This window comes from Cyanistes caeruleus, chromosome 14 (genome assembly GCF_971803275.1).
Source record: "Cyanistes caeruleus chromosome 14, bCyaCae1.hap1.1, whole genome shotgun sequence".
Taxonomy (NCBI): Eukaryota; Metazoa; Chordata; class Aves; order Passeriformes; family Paridae; genus Cyanistes; species Cyanistes caeruleus.
The window spans coordinates 5,943,422-5,953,125 of NC_141714.1; the positions used below are offsets into that span (position 1 = coordinate 5,943,422).

Here is a 9,704-nt window from a genome sequence, read left to right on the forward strand (position 1 = left end):
GCTTGCATGATGCACTATTTTTAGAGAATATCTGGGTGCCATATGAATACCTGAATTTAAATTGGAACAAAGGTAGTCATGCTCTAATACTCACATCTGCTGCACAGTGTTTATTTAGTGTTCTCAATATTCCTGCTGAGGATGTTTCAGGCATCTGTTTGGACAGCAGAAAAAAGAGGAGTTGCTTGGTTTAGATCACAAATCACAGTGAGTAACAGCTAGCAGGCAGGCAAAGAGGACAGTTTGGAGCTCCTCAGGAGGGCTGAAATGTATTCACCAAACATGAATTCACTTTATCACTGGATATAACAGGAATGTCTGTTAGCCAGTTATGCAGTCCCAAGGGTTACATTCCCTTATTGATCCATTATCAACCTCCCCCCCACCATGAAATTATCAACTCCCTACTACAAGGGCTTAGATTAATTTAAAGCAAGACTCCCAAACCTTTTGCAGTTGAATTTATGCATCTTTATATTTTAGTGTTTATAGATAATTCAAATGATTTTCTGTCTTAAAACAGCAAATCAGGAACAAAAAAGAAATTAGAAACATAATCTAAGACTTCTGATTCTGCTTTTCCAGATCTTAGTAGTTTTGGTGTCTATTATCTGTAAAATCAATTAAGTTGCATTAGAGGGAATATTAAGCTCAAAGAACAGCAAGATGATATTACAATCTCATTTAGTCCATAAATAAATTTAAAAAACAAAATTAAAAAAGAACTAGTACACTGTTTTTCATATTAATAACTTACCATTTTCTTTTTTAGTCCTTTATATCTCTTAAAAGTCTAATGCAGAGTTTTTAGTAAGAGACAGCAGCTCTGTACTGCTTGGAACATCTTTCATGATCTGATTTGATTGCATGGAAAACAGAGAACACAGTAACTGAGCAGATTCCTTGGATGCTGAAAAACCAGCAAGTTTTGTGTTTATGAGTAAAGTAATAAGTACAATGTGATATTTCCTGGGTATCTGGCTCTTGGTAGAGGTTAACACCACATCAATATTTAACTCTTTCCCAGATAATAAAATTAAGAGGCCCTCAGAGTTAAATATTCATGCCTGCACCTGTTGAAAAAAACACAAAATCAAAAAAAAGTGAGTAAATCCTCAGCTGCTAGGGCAAAGTGTAAATGTATAGGTAGTAAAAATGTCCCACCATATTGTTTTTCATGCAAAGCCTGGGCCATTAAAAAACAAATCCCTAATTTAATTACAACCTTCCTTAAGCTGCTACATATGTGTACAATGATATACATGGTTATACAGACTGGTTGTTTCTTTCCCACCTTCCCCTTCGTCTGTTGTGAAATCAGATATCCAGATATTTTCTATCTACTGTGAAAAATCTAAATACTGTGAAAAATTTTCTATCTATTGTGAAAAATGTGTGATCTGGGATTTGTTAAATTATTAACTCCCAAGAAAAGTAGCTGACCAAGACATTGCATCTATTCTCCTTGACCTATGAAATGTTGTAGCTCAGCTGCAAGGAATGTGTCAGAATAATTACTGAAGGAGGGAGAAAAACAAATTACTTTCATTGAATTGCCATGAATCCTTTTTAAAATAAGGTGCAATTGACTAAAGCATTGTTTATTTCCAAGTCTTGTAATTGTTCCATTGTCATGGAAGCTTATCAGAAGTACCAAAGCCGAGTATTGGTATAAAATGAACCTGGCTTATGTTAAATCCCCAATGAGCCAATCTGTTTGTGACAGATATCACTGCCAGCTAAATGGCCATCCACAAATCCTAAGTCTGGTAAAATAGAAACAAAACAACAAAAAAGGCTTGTTTAGTTTTCAGTCAGAGAACTCAGTTTATATAGGAGCAGGAGATTCTTCCTGCTGGGATTTTCCAGAGCTCTTGTTCTAACTTAACTTCATATTGTCAAAATCAACAGGACTGACCACAATAGCAAGTTAAGTAAGGCTTTACTTAGAAAAATTCATCTTATTCTCCAGAGTGAGAAAAAGAGGTTTTTTTTTTCTTAAATTAATTTTGTGGAACATGTGTCCAATGAAAGATTCTATAACTCCTGCTTTCTTTTCAGTTAAAATTTTCCCGATTATTAGAAAGTTCTAGAATTGAGTCAGTGCCTTTGAACATGTTCTTGTTATGCCTAGCTGGATTTTTAAATGTGCTTAAAAATCTAGTCTACAGAGTGTCCCTAGCAGGTGTGCTAGTGATGAACTAAAATAAGGAGGCTCAAAAAACACTAGCAAAATAAAATTAGGCCAAAAAAGTTTAAATTAAAAAGGGGAAGAACTTGTTTCATAGTTAATTTTGAATACATTTTAGCTAAAGTTTTGGAGAGGCTACAGACAAGACTGAGACATATTGGCTGTACAGCTGCTGTTTTTCAAACAGCTTCCCCCCTGCACTTCCCCTGCCAGCCCCATCAATGGGTGATTTTGTACTTGGATGTTTTTAATGCTACTGCAGTGCAAAGCTGTGTCCTCTCCTTTGTTTTTTAGCAATGGTTGCCAACTGCAGCAAGCTGTTTGTGGCTTTCAACATGTGAAATAAACAGGCCTTGCAGATAAGAATGATGGTATCAAATTCTTTTAGATGTTACTGTATGCTCAGGTTGAACCATGGTCTTCAAGGCTGAAATGCTGGATGAGGACTCTGCAGTTGCAGCCGTGCATAAGTGCCTGGTCACTTTTCTTGAAACTGGGAAATGATTTTTAATGATTGTAAATTTGGTGGTGAGAGCAAAAGTTGTATAATGCAAAGATATTGTAATACCTGTGCTTTTCTCCTGTTGATCCTACAGAAGGTCTCTGCAGGAAGGAACACAGCTGTTTCTCTGGCTTTTGATCTCTGCAGAGGTTCACTGTGTTCACCTCTTTTACTCCACGGGAAATATTTGGAATGTTGAGGTTTGAGGAAAGGAAGACAATCTTATTTCTCATGATGTACATAGAAAGTGAAAATAAAGATGAGACTTTGACACAGGTATTGACAGCCCAGGAAAATATCCTTAATGACTGTAGTCTCTAATTATGAGGAGCTGACAGATTTTGCTGAAAAGCATTCTGAATGTAATTTATACCTTCAGTTTCATTTAACCACCCGTGGTAGAATTAACCTAATCACATTCCAGGGTAACTCCTTGTTTGTTTGCACAGATTAAAACATAGGAAATTATGTCCAAACACCCATGTGTGTAAGGCAGACTCGATTGTGCTCAGTTTTCCCCAGAGCTGACTGTGAGCCCACAGCCATGACAAAGGGTCAGCACACATGTCCAGCAGCACAAAGCCAGAGAGACACTGCCATGGGTTCACTCAAACAGGGAGGAATCAGGAATAACCTCACAAGAGTTCCTTCCTCTGTACACTGCCTGAGGAACCCCAGAAGTTACAAAACCATCTGGCTTTAAGTCTGCTTCAAAATCCTTTACAACATAGCTTGAAAGATCATTGCTCTGCCTAGGTCACCTCACTCTCACTGAGATTTGCAGAGGCACAGCCAGCTCAGAGAAGTGCACAGCACCACCAAGGTCCATCACAAACAAATCTATCTTAACAACAGCTTAACTAAAAGAGAATTTTTCAAGTGGGCCCTCCACGTTTTCTGAAGGGCCCTCTGAGGATGATGATGTTGCTGGAGGCTGGATGACTGTGGAAGATGTGACCATTCCTGCTCTGCTCAGCAGAGTCATTTGACAGCACCCCTTTGTAGGCACTGACCTGTTCTCCTTCCTTTTGTCTAAGATTCATCGTGGAACTGTAAAAAATCAGTCAGGGAAAGAAAGTTTCTGCTGTTTGTTGTTATTTAAAGCAGGAATGTTTTGTAATGACAGGCAATTAAAGGGATGGAGCTTGCTGAACATGACACATCGCCTGGTAATGTCACTGCACATAAAGGAGACGGCGCTCTGGAGACATGTGATGGCTTCTGATCTGCCAGGAGGCAATTTAGGCAGAAATTAACTTGTGTCTAATCTGATCAGTGGGCTCCTCCAGGTGAGTCAGTCAATGCAAGAGTGGACAGAAGGATGCTTTTTTTGCAGGCAGGTGAGGGAAGGTAGCTAATTTGCAATTTTCAAGCCAGAGATAGCAAATGTGAATCTTTCTCTTGAAACTGCTTTCAAGTAAGATTTATAATCGCTGAACTTTGCCTTGAAGGGCTGAAAAATAGAAAAGAACAAAATACTTGAACAGTTGCATACACCCAATTATCACACAGAAGACATTAAAGCCATATCTTAAATAACAAAAATCAGCACAGCTGTACAACTTTTACTGCAGTTTCATTGCTCTAAGTGTTTAAATTCCAGGCTCTTATATATACATATATTTACTTCAAAATCACTTTGACAGACTATAATGTTTCAGTCTTCAAATTTATTTAATAGACAGTTTTTATCTAGTGAAATAGGGAAATATGTTTAGTCGCTACTTTTTATAAAGAAAATATGGTATATCAATAAAGATGTTTCCATGTATTCCTTCTGTCTCAGGCTGCTTGATGTATTTCAGTCTTCTATGTGTTCTGTTTGTTTGTTACCCTTTCAAATTTATTATTTTAGACCTGTTCAAATGGATCTAGATTTTTTTTTCCAATTTCAAAGGCAGAAACCATAATTTTGGTTTAGTCTGTAGATACGGATTATGTAAAAATAATGTTTTAATGAACCATAAAATTTATTCAGCTTTTTTTTGGTGTCCTTTTATAATTCCAATGAAAGGTGTTGATAGTTTGGAATTTAACATGTTATATTGTTATTTTTTAGTCTAGTCATTGCATCATTTTATGGTGATTAATACCCTGACATCCCAATATATCAGCAGTTACATACATGTTGAAAGTCACGGAGGATTTTTTCCATTGCCAAGTGAGAAGACAAAAATAAGTTGAATGGAGAAATTTCTAGAAAAGAGAAAATGAGAATAGAATTAGATTTTTTTTACAAGTAACGTTTTCAAATTTTAATACATAATATAAACATGCATAAAAAAATTGCATTTTAAGAGTGTCTGAGTTTTAATTTGGCAGTATTGCTAGCATTCATAGTATTTAACAGGAAAATCTGGTGGTCTGGACACATCAGATTAAGTGCATGTTTTGTAGGATTGTTGAAATAATTTAGTTTAGTTTTTAAGACTCTCAACTAATATTTGGATAGAATATTATCTTGTTTCAGAAGTGGCCTTATGTAATTCAATAGGACCATCACTGGAGCAAGATGTTCCCATAGCTGAAGGCTAATCACACAATTATCAGTTCCTTCCTCTAAAATAAGGATCTAATTATGTATTTCCTTTATTTGAACAGTCTTGTTCACAGGCCTCAGCTCCTGATTTTTATCATGCAAAAGGGAAAGAAGTTGGAATTTTATGAGGGACTGAGGACATTTCTTTTGGTAACAAAACTTCTATAAAAAGTTTTATAAAAATAAAAAGTATCTTTTCAGAGCCTAGAGATTTAATGTACATTAAGAAACTTGCCTGCCTTTGCACCTGCAAATTATCATTGAGTGTCTGTGGCACAATCAGAGTAAGAGTCAATTACTGCTAATTCCTGCAGTGGAAAAATTGTTCTTGTTATGTCAAGGAGAAGAGACAGACCACCCTGCTTCTCTAGAACACCGAAGGTTATTAGTGGCTGATGGCTTTCAATACCCACTGTGATCATTAACAGTGTCAAATATCTGTCAGCTGCAGGAGGCAAAGAAGCTGCAAAAAATGATTCTGACTGTTTTGGAGAAATGATTGCAGAGAGCTGGATGGTCTCAGGATCACTGAGGTTTGCTGAGACCTCAAGCTATTCTGAGATTGCAAAATTTGATGCCTCTTTTTTTGAAGCCTAATATTTTCTTGTTGTGCCCTTGTGAAAGAAATGTTTCCTCCTTAAAGGGCAGGCCACAACAAACCTAAGCAGATCTCATAAACAGAGAAGGTGTGGAATTTTCTTCATACTGTCTTGTTGCTAGGCTTCCTGTAAGTTTCTGAATTTTAGAAGAAGATGTCTATTTTCTGCTAGTGGCCATTTTGTTAAGCTGTTCTCCTCTGAAGGGAAGCATAGTGGGCAGGGCTTGTCGATGTATCTGTAAATGCTGTGATCTTTATAGAAGTATAATAATATGTTTTCAATTGATTAAACCTGTTAGGCAAAGAAACAAATAATAAATATACAAAGAAAGAGGGAAGTGGGAAAAATGGAACACAATTTATGATTTAAATAACTTTTCCATTGAAACTCACATAAATAAGTCTTAGAGCCCTTTCCAAAGCTTCTTTGCACAATTATATTTTTCATCAAATTATTCTTAGCTGAGATTTTTCTTTTGTCCCCTGCCAGGACTTTACATCTGGCTTATGCAGAGATCTTGAACACTTTACATCTGTCATCATGTCGTGATGTGTGTCCATTGACTCAGAGCAAGCCTGATCTCTGAAGCAAGATGTGAGTTGTATGTATGACATTAACTACCTCTTTCAAAAGTCAAGAAACCTTTTATCCCATCTAAGAACACTTTACAGAAGGTAGTACTTCCTTTACTGTTTCTCTGTAACCATCAGCAAAAGGAAAAGGCTGTTAGTTCTTCCTCTGGTGCATTTGTCATGATCTTCTCTCCAAATCTGTTAAAAAAGATTTTTATTTTTTGAACCCTTCCCTCCACTCAGTTCATAATTCCATTAATTTGGTATTAATTTGGCATTAGAATTTTTTTTTCTGGCCCAATCAGTTCTTTTTTCCCATTTCCCTGAATAGAATGCAAGTCCCAAAAACCTGTTTAGTTAGGACATGACTAGAGCTGGGACAAGGTGTTTAAAAATGTATTGGGTCATGCATTTCAACAGACTTGTTTTAAGCATCATTATAGAATTATTGAACACCTTTTAAAATGTAGAATCTGGCTGTGCTGAAACAGTTTAAAGGCAGGCAGTCCTACATGCAGTGCCCCAAGACATGTTAAAATCTCCGTGCTGGTGTGGTTTAAGCACACTCAGTGCAGTTTCACCAGCCTTCTGCAGGCACCTCTGAGGTGCTGTGGGGCCTCTGACACAAGGAGAATCCACATTGTCAGGGTTAGTGAGGCACCCAGCCCGAGATAATTAGCTCAGCTGGGAAGCAGGAGATTAACTGAGGTTCAGAGCCTTGCTCCCAGCCTGTTGCTGCTGGTCAGCTGAAAGGACGGGCAGAGCACATCTGCTCAGTGTGCACAGAGAATACACTCAGGGTTGGATGAAAGCATAATGAATTTAATACTTTTGGGAAACTTGCAGACATGGTAGCAAGGACTTTAATTCTTGGGGTTTTTTTTTAAATACTTTGAAATATGCTAAACACATTCATCTGTCTATTAACATAGCAGTGAAGTCTGTTATGCTTGTCATCGAGGAGGAACTATTTTCTGTCTTGGCACTCCTCTCATTCTGCAATGGATTTTGGTTGCACGCCAGTCCAAAGCCATGTGTTGTAGTTGATGTGTGACATCTCCCCATCAGTCAGAGATGCTGAGTGAGTAGTGAACCATGTTCTGTTTGGTTTCTCCCCCTTAAAGGCAAAGTAGCTCTCCTGGTGTTGGTTGAGTTACTTTTGATGCATATGTGGGTGAATATAGGCAAAGCTGAGGATAATCAGGTTGTTCCATTTAACTGAATTCCAAAATCACATTTTTACTTTCAACACTTGTTTCTGGGGGATTTTTTTGAATTTATACACTTCATGGAAAAAACCCAAAAAAACCGACCAAACCAACAAACCAAAAAACAACAAAAACAACCAAACAAAAAAAAACCCACAAAAAACAAGAGAAGAAAAAAAAAATCCGGAAAATATTACACCCACACAAAAATTAAATTTGGAAGCTTAAGCATTGTTTTTCTTTCAATCCTAAAAAGCCGTGTTATGATCTTTACTGGTAGTGAAAACAGTAATAAATCTCTCTGATCAGTAGGTGCAAGTGCTGTACTATGTAAATTGCTTTGAGAACAAAAAGGGAGGACAAAAATATTGAAAACTGATTGAAAGGCCATAGTTCCTCTCATCAGGTTACTCAGTGCACAGACTGTAGAAGTTAAAACCCCTCTGGGACACACATCTGAGAAGAAAAAGTTCTTTAAGATGTACAGGTTGAAAAAAAGAAAAATTCAAATAGTCATCATTGACTATTCTTTTAAGGAATTCTAGTAAAGAAGATAGCCCTAAGATAGATCCTTCACTTGTGGGCATCCCAAATTAGAATCTCCAAATCATAGAATCCTCTAGGTTGGGAAAGATCTTTAAGATTGCCAAATTCAACCGAAAACGTGACTCTGGTAAGTCACTGCTAAGCTGTTTCCCCAAGAGCCCCATCTACAGACCATTTAAAATACCTCCAGGGATAGTGACTCACTTCCCTGGGCAGCCTGTTCCCATAATGGACAACACTTTCCATGAAGAAATATTCCTTATATCCACTCTGATGCAACTTGAGGCCATTGCCTCTCATTCTGCTGCTTGTTACTTGGTAGAAGAGACTGACTCCCCACCTGGTTGCATCTGACAGGAGAGTTGTGGAGAACTCCCTGAGCCTCCTTTTCTCCAGGCCAAGCCATACCCTGCCCCCACTGCTCCTCATGTGACTTGTGTTCCAGACCCTTCTCACCTCCTTTCCCTTCTCTGGACATGCTCCAGCCCCTCAGTGTCTTTCTTGTGGTGAGGGCCCAGAGCTGGACACAGGATCTGAGGAGTGGCCTCACCAGTGCCCAGTCAGGGGGACAGTCACTGTCCTGGTCCTGCTGGCCACACCATGGCCAGGACAGGCCAGGTTCTAGAGGCCTTTTGCCCACCTGGGCACACCTGGCTGATGTTCAGCTGCTGTTGACCAGCCCAGAGCCTTTCCCTCCAGACACTTTTCAGCCCCTCTGCCCAGCCTGGAGCTGCAGGGGGTTGTTGTGAACCAAGGGCAGGACCTGGCTGACCCTCACACATTTGGCCTCAGCCCATGGACCCAGCCTGTCCAGATCCCTCTGCAGAGCCTTCCTGCCCTCCAGCAGATCAACTCAGTATTGACTGCACACTTACTGAGGGTGCACTTGATCCCCTTATTGATAAATAAGACATTAAACAGAGCTGGCCTGCAGCACATCATTTGTGATTGGCCCAGATGGATGTAGCTCCACTCACCACCATCATTTGGGCCTGGACATCCAGAAGCAGAATAGTTGTGCTGTCAAACATCAAATACCTGTGCGAGCCAGTGTGGTCTCTTTGCTGCTTCACAAGTACTCAGGTAATAAAATAAAATAAATAAAACAATTATAATCCTGCTGGACTTGTAAGATGGACTGAATAAGAAATGCTCTTATGAGACTATAAACACACAGCCCTCTGTCAGTCACTCCTCAGATGTTCAGAGTTCTTACTGTATTTTTGTATTTACTGTATTTTGTCTCTCCCAGGGGTAACCAGTGTTTGCTGATTGATTTTTATCAAGTTTGTTTCTGTCCTCTACATGATGATTTGTCTGGAGAAGTTTTTCTCTCCTGTTGTCATTTAATTCATTCCCCAAAATAATTTTGCTTAAAATTTGTATTCGCTATTTCTTGCTCTATTACAACATGAAGCTATAATTCTCCCTTCTGCAAATTCTGCAGCAGTAGCTCTGCTGAGTTCCATTTGATTGGTGAGACAAAATCATTTATACATCTGTGTTTCTTAAAAATTCCTTGTGTCAGTTTTGAACCAGGACAAATG

At 38.5% G+C, this 9,704-nt stretch overlaps 1 long non-coding RNA gene across 1 annotated transcript; it reads right to left on the reverse strand.

The window, feature by feature from the left end:
• Nucleotides 1-448: 448 nt before the first annotated feature.
• Nucleotides 449-8,933, reverse strand: LOC147650526 (uncharacterized). The gene is made up of 3 exons (XR_015276125.1): nt 8,614-8,933; nt 4,819-4,889; nt 449-4,146 (listed from the first exon to the last, which is right to left on the reverse strand). It is a non-coding gene; the product is annotated as an uncharacterized LOC147650526 (long non-coding RNA).
• Between the last annotated feature and the right edge of the window lie 771 nt (nt 8,934-9,704).